The following is a 10,605-nucleotide window of genomic DNA, read 5'->3' as shown; positions in this document are numbered from 1 at the left end:
TATCTAGAGACTTATTTACTGGGTAGTTTCGTTTTATAAGCAATTCAGTCATGATTTAAAAAAAATCTCTGGACAGAATGCTGAGAGGTAGCATAATCACAAGAAACAAGAGTTAATTGGATTTTCTATAGCTACACTGAACAAAAATATAAACGTGTGGTGCTGGTCCCATGTTTCATGAGCTGAAATAAAAGATACCAGAAATGTTCCATACGCACAAAAATATTATTAATCAAAAATGTTGTGCACAAATTTGTTTACATCCCTGTTAGTGAGCATTTGTCCTTTGTCAAGATAACTCATCCACCTGACAGGTGTGGCATATCAAGAAGCTGATTAAACAGCATGATAATTACACAGATGCACCTTGTGCTGGGGGACAATAAAAGGCCACTCTAAAATGTGCAGTTTTGTCACGCAACACAATGCCACAGATGTCTCAAGTTTTGAGGGAGCATCTAATTCGCATGCTGACTGCAGGAATGTCCACCAGAGCTGTTGCCAGAGAACTGAATGTTAATTTCTCTACCAACGTCGTTTTAGAGAATTTGGCAGTAGGTCCAACCTGCCCCACAACCACTGACCACATGTAACCACACCTGCCCAGGACCTCCATATTCGGCTTCTTCACCTGCAGGGTTGTCAGAGGTGGGGTGCTGAGGAGTATTTCTGTCTTTAAGGAAGCTCTTTTGTGGGGAAAACCGACTTTGAACTGCATTGTTGGTTAAAGGCTCGTAATTAAGCATTTCACGGTAAGGTGAAATGTTGTATTCGGTGTATTTGGTGCATGTGACAAATAACATGTGATTTGATTTGAAAAATGTATTCTGATTGGCTGGGCCTGGCTCCCCAGTGGATAGGCCTATACCCTACCAAGCTCACCCATGGCTGTGCCCCTGCCTAGTCATGTGAAATCCATAGATTAGGGCCTAATGAATTTATTTCAATTGACTGATTTCCTTATATGAACTGTAACTCGGCAAAATCTTTGAAATTGTTGCATGTTGTGTTTATATTTGTGTTTAGTATAATTGGTTAATTGACTGGATCTTCAAGCTTCCCTGGTTTATACACGAATGCTTTTATCTGGGAAAATATGACAACTACTTGAGTGTGGAGTCAACAGTTTATTTACCTGTGGTGACCAGAGGCAACGTGAGCAAGAGCTGTCTCATGGCAGCCATGTGGAGGGTTTCACACAAAAGCAGATGACTGCAATTACTCAGTTATAAAGCCTTGTCAGGGCCATGACGTGATTGACCTCTCAATGATTATTTTTATACTTCAAGTTTAGACCATATAGCCTCGAGCCTAATGTCAGTTTCAGATTTATGTTCAGAGAGCATAGGCTACATGAGTTTGATTACTAGGCTAATAAAGGGTTGTGCATGATGGGCCCATTATGTTTGATGCAGTTTTGGAATGAGAGAGAATAGCATATTCTTGCTGAATTCGTAATGGAATAACTTGACCTGAATAGCAATCGCAAAGCGTTTCTCTCTGTCGGACTTCGGATGAATCATTTGCTATAGATTTCTCCGCATCAACTCGAAGCCTTCGGTACCACGTGAGAAGAATGTGCAATGACAGCTTCACGAGCGGCTCCGCTCCCATCTTGGCATTCCAGAGCGGTGGCGTGGAGACAGCACGCTGGCGAAGGTTTGCAGGAATGGGCACATACACACGGCCGCACTTCTGAATGTAGTTAACGTTTGATATATATATATTTTTTCAATTTTCCTTATTTTCTTTTCTTTTTTCCCCCTTTTCTTTGATTAGCCTATTTTTATTTTTTTATTCGAACCAAATCGCCATGGCTTGGCCGTGCATAAGCAGAGTGTGCTGTCTGGCTCGGTTCTGGAACCAGTTTGATAAATCCGATCTTTCAGTGCCACTGACCATACAGAACTACTCGGAAATCACCGACCAAGAGGTACAATCCGTCACCAGGCAGGTACCGACGGACCGGGTTCTGAGGCACAACTATTCCACCACGGAACACCGCGGATCCCCCCAGACACTGGGAGATGCCCCGGGGACCCAGAGGTCAATGAGGGGCAGGAGGGAAGCCAACTTCAAACCCCAGGAAGACTACCACCAAACCGGTGTGCCTTTCTCCACTGTCACCCAGTACAAGCAGGATTACAAACCCTGGCCTATTCCGAAGAAGGAGAATTTCCCCTGGATTAGCAATGGCGGAAAAGGGGGTGAAGTTGGTTCGGATAGCCCCGTAAACATTAACCCCAATGCGAGCCAGACTAGAGGGGACATGGGGGAGAGAGAGGAGCGGGGCAGACAGAGGTGGGGGGAGCAGGGGACGGTAACAGCCACAAGCTCTTACAGGTAGGTTCCATCACTCTAACGATGTCCTTTCAGAACCGCTGTTTCTTTCATTTCAGCACCTGGAGCTCTTCACTGACTAAAAAAAACATTGATAACCCATTGCGCTCAAACCTAACGATTCCATTCGTCTGTTTCAAGTTTGCTTTAATTTATTAGCTAATGATGCACGCTCTGAAATTCGTTAAATAATTTGGTTGGATTGTGTACAGTGGGGCATTGTCCCAAATCTAATCTGCAGTATACATAATCATGTGATACCTTTTTCAACGGAAACTGCTATCAGGCTAGGTCTTTGTGTTCCGTGTATGTGTGTGTGTGTGTTTGCGCGAAAGAAATTGGATACATTAAATGTCACGCTACAGAAATAATCAATAGCTTTAATCTGGAAAGTCGGCTGCTGCTGCTGCTGAAGTAGAAACACAGCAAAAACGCTTTCAATTATTCATAAACTCACACACTTGTTATACCCCCCCATGTTGGACACACTTAAAAACATTTTTTTTTATCCATCATAAAAAAATTAATTGAAGCTATTCTGCCTTAGATCCTGATGTAATGATAACCCGATGCTGCAGCTAACGTTTAATAACACTGTTTAAAAAAAAAAAAAAAAATTGATGACAGCATGCCACCATCCTCATTCCCTAGATGCACTAAGCTGAAAATGTATGCCCCATTAACAGAACCCACCTGAGCCACTCTACCCCCTCTGCTGTAGCCCCAATCGATGTCATTACCATTCAATGATAAGCCTATGTCATTAGGCCTTACCTTGCTCTCTGATTGGTTCCTTCATAATTTGGTTGGTTCGATTTACACAACAATACAGAAGTTGCTAAATGTTCTATGTTAAATAGCCTACAATATAAAAGCAAAAAGCTAAAGGACAAAACGTTTGCAGTGTTTGTAAAATAAAAATACTTTTGCAGACCCGTGAGCGCTCTCTCTTACCCTTCCATCCTCTCCTCCTTGTAGACAGGAGTACAGGCCGTGGACGGGGGCAAGACCAGCCAAGACCACCAGAAAACAACGCCCCCCTGCCCCGTATGCCAGTCCCGGGTCGGGGGTCTCCCACCTCCCTAATGAGACCAGCTACCAAGCCGCCTACAACGGAGGCGGGGAGGCTTTCAGACACACAGAGCTTCACCAGAGGGACCATACTCCCAGCACCTCCACTGCTGACCTGCTGACCCCCACCCCCACCTCCACCGTAACCCCACTCCAGCCCTACTCCATTGCCACTACCACCCCTATCACCACCACCGCCGGCCTCCAGCAGAGCAGCCTGCCAGAGAGACCTGACCTCATTATAGGAACCATGGGAGAGGTTAGAGGACTTTTTGTGTATCACAGTGTGTTTCAGGGCACAAATCCGGGTTTTTCAATGTTATTTAAAATGGGTCGAATCCTTGATGTGAGCAAAGTCTTAGTGGTAGTATCTCGTCCTATAGAAGTCATTGTATACATCTCTGATGATTTCCTATTCCTTAGATAGTACTATTTCTGGCTAAAGGTAAAGCCACTTGAAAGACATAGACACTGGATGGGGAATATAGGGTAAAGGTATGGTTTGGGATATAGCTGTTGTTCCAGCTCGGCACCCGGTGTTCCCAGTGGTGCTGAGGCATCTCTAAGAGCAGCCCATTATTAGCCTGAAAAGGTCATCCTGACACGTTTTTGCAGAAAGGTAAAATGTCACAGTAGCTAATGTCTTTCTCAATACATTGCAGTCAAGGGGAATATATTAGGTGATACAGCATCCTGTCCTGTCCTAAATCTGCTCAAAGTGACCCAGCTGTTTCAGATGATTATGTAACACCCGAAAACGGCCAGGCTTATGACATTGACCTGGTTAGAGCAGGCATTACATGAGGAGAAAAGAGGGTCAATAATATTCAGACTAGAGGTCGACCGATTATGATTTTTCAACGCTGATGCCGATACCGATTATTGGAGGACCAAAAAAAGCCGATACTGATTAATTGGACGATTTTTTAAATGTATTTGTAATAATGACAATTACAACAATACTGAATAAACACTTATTTTAACTTAATATAATACATCAATAAAATCAATTTAGCCTCAAATAAATAATGAAACATGTTCAATTTGGTTTAAATAATGCAAAAACAAAGTGTTGGAGAAGAAAGTAAAAGTGCAATATGTGCCATGTAAGAAAGCTAACGTTTAAGTTCCTTGCTCAGAACATGAGAACATATGAAAGCTGGTGGTTCCTTTTAACATGAGTCTTCAATATTCCCAGGTAGGAAGTTTTAGGTTGTAGTTATTATAGGAATTATAGGACTATTTCTTTCTATACCATTTGTATTTCATTAACCTTTGACTATTGGATGTTCTTATAGGCACTTTAGTATTGCCAGTGTAACATTATAGCTTCCGTCCCTCTCCTCGCTCCTACCTGGGCTCGAACCAGGAACACAACGACAACAGCCACCCTCGAAGCAGCGTTACCCATGCAGAGGAAGGGGAATAACTACTCCAAGTCTCAGAGCGAGTGACGTTTGAAACGCTATGAGCGCGCACCCCGCTAACTAGCTAGCCATTTCACATCGGTTACACCAGCCTAATCTCGGGAGTTGATAGGCTTGAAGCACAGCGAAGAGCTTCTGGCAAAACGCAGGAAAGTGCTGTTTGAATGAATGCTTACGAGCCTGCTGCTGCCTACCACCGCTCAGTCAGACTGTTCTATCAAATCATAGACTTAGTTATAACATAATAACACACAGAAATACGAGCCTTAGGTCATTAATATGGTCGAATTCGGAAACTATCATCTCGAAAACAAGACGTTTATTCTTTCAGTGAAATACGGAACCGTTCCGTATTTTATCTAACGGGTGGCATCCATAAGTCTAAATATTCCTGTTACATTGCACAACCTTCAATGTTATGTCATAATTACGTAAAATCCTGGCAAATTAGTTTGCAATGAGCCAGGCGGCCCAAACTGTTGCATATCCCCTGACTCTGCGTGCAATGAACGCAAGAGAAGTGACAGAATTTTACCTGGTTAATATTGCCTGCTAACCTGGATTTCTTTTAGCTAAATATGCAGGTTTAAAAATATATACTTCTGTGTATTGACTTTAAGAAAGGCATTGATATTTATGGTTAGGTACACGTTGGAGCAACGATACGCACCGCATCGATTATATGCAACGCAGGACACGCTAGATAAACTAGTAATATCATCAACCATGTGTAGTTAACTAGTGATTATGATTGATTGATTGTTTTTTTATAAGATACGTTTAATGCTAGCTAGCAACTTACCTTGGCTTCTACTGCATTCGTGTAACAGGCGGGCTCCTCGTGGAGTGCAATGTAATCAGGTGGTTAGAGCGTTGGACTAGTTAACTGTAAGGTTGCAAGATTGAATCCCCCGAACTGACAAGGTAAAAATCTGTCGTTCTGCCCCTGAACGAGGCAGTTAACCCACTGTTCCTAGGCCGTCATTGAAAATAAGAATGTGTTCTTAACTGACTTGCCTAGTTAAATAAAGATTAAATAAAGGTGTAAAAAAAAATCTGCCAAATCGGTCTCCAAAATTACCGATTTCCGATTGTTTTGAAAACTTGAAATCGGCCCTAATTAATCGACCATTCCGATAAATCGGTCGACCTCTAATTCAGACATCTGGTCAATTGGATGTGGAGACTCAATCACTGAGATGGTGTGTCAAAGTGGGTTCAGGTGTGGAGAGAGGGAGGCAGGGAGGGAGTGGGGGGACGGACAGAGACTGAAATACACATAGACAGAGAGAGAAAGAGCAGTACTAGAACTCTTCTCCTGTTTTGATCCTAGCGTGACAGGGAGTGGAACTCTTTGGGGAATCTCCAGAGGTTTAGTGCCCCCCCCCCCCCGCCCACGCTCCTCTGCGCCATCTGCCAGCGGAGAGTAGGGGAGAACGGGTTTTTCCGCTTTCACTCGTCATCTATGCCAGAGAGATTAGAGAAAGAAGAAACTCCTGCACACTGCTTGCTAGGAATGTTTCAGTTGTCAATTTAATAACAAGTTGAAATAAACATATTTTGGGCCAATCACGTGGGAGAACATGTTTTAGTGTATAGTCGTTCTGTTGCAGCAGTAGCGTAGCCAAAAATGTTTGGGGTGGATGGGCCTGCAGAAAACAGCTAACTCCCTGCAATTCTACACATTTTGCCATGGGGCAAAGAGAAACATTTGCAGTTTTATAGCTAATCTCATGCTGTTCTCCACATTTTGACATGAGGCTGAGAGAAAATGTTGCTGTTTTAAAGCTAATGTCCTGCAATTTTACATATTTTGCCATGGGGCAAAGAGAAACATTTGCAGTTTTATTGCTAATCTCATGCTGTTCTCCACATTTTGCCATGAGGCTGAGAGAAAATGTTGCTGTTTTAATGCTAATTAAAGCTACAAGCTAGGTGTGTTGACTGCGATAAAGGTACTGAATTATGTTTTATTCGCTACGTGGGCAGTGGCATGGTGCATATAGCCGTACAAGCACAGTGACATATGCCTCAACGCGGTCATAGTTGTGGGGGGTGTGGCTTTCAGTTAGTTATTGTTGGCCACCCATCCCATGAGACTGAATGTCATTCCAGTTCATCTGAATGTCGTTCCAGTGCACCTCTTGCTATTCATTCTATCTGATGGCGTTTGCACGTTTAGGGAAAAAGACAAATAATGTCCCGTTTGGAACACTTGACAAGTAGAGAGCATAAAAAATAAAATAACACTTGTTTTTCTGTTCAATCTGATTGGGTGGACCTGTGCCTACGCGGCTGTGTTGTAGAAGGCCAGTCCAACAGTGTTTGACAGGCCACAGGATTTAATATGAGATATGTCATCTGTAGGTCATGGTCTATTAATAACCATGGCCCAAAAACCAGGGTGAGATGTGTGTGTTCAGGGTGCATGCAGGGAAAGGTACAACACTACAGTAGGCTACTATGTAAGAGCTGTTACCAACTACAGGCTATGGTCATCATATTGGACCCTCTCTCTGTACACCCCCTAACCCATCAATCAACTTCTACTTCAGTAATACCTCCCCTCTAACCCCAAACAACAACCTAGTGCTCCATCGTTTTGATCGGTCACCGAGCAATCTGCCATTGGATCTATATTAAACAGTCCAGTCCAGTCCCAGCCCCCACACACTGCCAAGTCATTATTGACACCCCAACCCACTAAGCTCTCTGACCAAGCACTTCGCACGCACGCACGCACACACACACACACACACACACACACACACACAGCACTCAGGGTATTGTCCATCGACATGATGAGACAATGGAAACATTTTTCATTGACTCATCAAGGTCATGGATAGACCAAAGCACAGCTGTGTAACAATTACCCGGGGATGCGGGCAACACTGGAGCATAGTGCACAGACCCATGCACACAGGTAGTGAGCAGTTAGTACCATCACAGTGTGTGCTGATAAACCTCTGAGAAGTTGATCCGTTTTCATAGCATTCACCCATCCATCAAGGGAATGAATACTGTACCCCTCATTATGCTTTTGTTACCAAAATCAATAAACTTGGTTATGAGAGGGAGTGAGTGATTAAAAATATATTTATATATTTTTTCAAATTAGCAGTACCCTCACAGTTAAGAAAGAGGCTACAAGCCATTTCTTTCTGAAACACATGCAAGCTTTGAGTGCTCCCTGAATGTTTCTGGTAAACACTTAGACATACAATTCTGTAGTTCCATCAACGCTACTGAGAGTGTTTTCTCCCATGAGACATTAAGAATCTTGTTTTTAGCACTGGTGGAGAACATTGCCTGAGCTTTTGAATGTGATATAAAGAGTTTTTTCCCACTTTGTACCGAAACAGATAAACAGGGGAGAAATGAGGATGTGGTTTACAATGGGCTGCATAAAGAGAGGATCAAACTGTGCAGACACAAAGCATCCTGCAAATCACCTCCCTTTGCACCCCTTTCCTCACTCTCATCATCTCTCCTTTCACCCTCCCTCCAGTCCCGCTCCTCTTTTTTCTCTCTCTTTCCTGTCTCCCTGTTCGGTTGAATTGGAACTTTCCCCTTTTCCCACGATGTGTCTGACTACAGCCACTGTCATGAGCCAAACCAGCAGGGTTATATCAAGGGAGGGAGGGAGAAAGAAAAAAACAGAGAGTGAGGGATGGAAAGGGTGAGAGGAAGAGAGAGCAATAATGGATTATTTGCCATTTTGCCAGTGTGATGGCGATGCAGTGGCTTGCAGTCATTTCAGCGTGAATCTCATTTAGGAGAGAGGCAGACCTGGCTGCTGTACTGAGTGGAAAAGAGTGTGTGTGGGAGGAGGTGAACATACACACAGATACACAAACACATATGCAAACAGACTGAAGCACACACACACTTTTTTCGAAGCTGCAGTTTGACAAATTTCCCGTACAGACACAGCCTCACATCCAGCAAATACAGTAGTAGTCATATCCTATTTTTCATTGGCTGAAGAGACTGCCACTGAGACTACGACTCTGCCAAACAAACCTTCCGTTTGGCCATTGTACCTTTCATGTAGGTTCCGGCTGGACGTTCTTTCAGAAAGTAGCATCAGTAGCATTTGCTGTGATTAATTATGTCTACCAGTCCACTGACAGGAAGGCTGATGCACTATGACTGCACAACCAAACAAGTCACCTCTCATATTATCATACAATCAGTGCCCAGTTTATTTGGTACACCCATCTAGTACCGGTCGGACCCCCCTTTGCCTCCAGAACAGCCTGAATTGTTCGGGGGTGGATTTTACAAGGTGTGGCGTTCAAAAATTGCTCAATTGGTATCAAGGGACCTAACGTGTGCCAGGAAAACATTCCGCACACAATTACACCACCACGACCAGCCTGTACCGTTGACACCAGGCAGGATGGGTCCATGGAGTCATGCTGTTTACGGCAAATCCTGGCTCTGCCATCAGCCTAACGCAACAGGAACTGGGATTCGTTGGACCAGGCAATGTTTTTCCACTCCTCAATTGTCCAGTGTTGGTGATCGCGTGCCCACTGGAGCCGCTTCTTCTTGATTTTAGCTAACAGGGGTGGAACCCGGTGTGGTCGTCTGCTGCAATAGCCCATCCATGACAAGAACCAAAGAGTTGTGCGTTCCGAGATGCCGTTCTGCACACCACTGTTGTAATGCGTCATTATTTGCCTGTCGGTGGCCCGCCTGTTAGCTTGCACGTTTCTTCACATTCTCCTTCAACCTCTCCCGTCAACGAGCTGGTTTCGTCCACAGGACTGCCGCTGACTGGATGTGTTTTGTTGGTCGCCCCGTTCTCTGTAAACCCTAGACACTGTCGTGCAGGAAAAGCCCAGGAGGCCGGCCGTTTCTGAGATACTGGAACCGGCGCGCCTGTCACCGACGATCATACCACGCTCAAAGTCGCTTAAGTAATTCGTTTGGCCTATTCTAATGTTCAATCGGACAGTAACTGAATGCCTCTATACCTGTCTGCCTGCTTTATATGGCAAGCCATGGCCACATGACTCACTGTCTGTACGAGCGAACCATTTTCGTGAACAGGGTGGTGTACCTAATAAACTGGCCTCTGAGTGTATGTCACATATCCTATCTGAACAGCGCAAGACCTGCATTGCTTGTGGTCATCTTTGATTAACCCATGTGTTGTTTGTATTTTTGCAGGAGCAGTTGGTTAGGACTAAGATCTCTCCCAACCCCTCTGCAGTGTTTCAAAGCAGATCCAGGATCTTCAACATATGACAGACTCTCCAAATCCTGCTACTAGGTTACGGGGAGTCCAAAGAACCAATTAGGGAATGTTCTCTGTCCATTCCACACTATAACAACATCTATGCAAGGGAATGTACATCTTCTTAATGTAACCAGAAAGGAAAAGTCAGCTTACCGTCCAGTATAGTAAATCAGAGACAAGAGTGAATGAGAAACTAGATGTCATAAAACAAGATAAATCATTTTACAATTCTGTTCTATTGCTGTGAAAATGTAATTTGCATGAAACAAACTAGTTTGAAATCAAGCTTTTTTGCCGTTAGACACTCCAAGACAACACGGCTGCTCTGTAATGTGTGTTTGTGTGTACTGTATGTACAGGTATGTTTGTGTGTATGTGTGTGCACCTGTTGAGTTGGAATGATTTAAGTTAATAAATCATTTTTGTACATACTGTTGGATCTATTGAAATGACAAGAAATGTATGCTCAAACTACACTTTGTCCCGAAAGTGTGTTGATCTTTGCTAGTCTTTTGT

Source organism: Salvelinus namaycush, chromosome 25, assembly GCF_016432855.1.
Source record: "Salvelinus namaycush isolate Seneca chromosome 25, SaNama_1.0, whole genome shotgun sequence".
Lineage (NCBI taxonomy): Eukaryota > Metazoa > Chordata > Actinopteri > Salmoniformes > Salmonidae > Salvelinus > Salvelinus namaycush.
The sequence above is the reverse complement of the archived record's forward strand: the minus strand, read 5'-3'. Positions refer to the sequence as shown.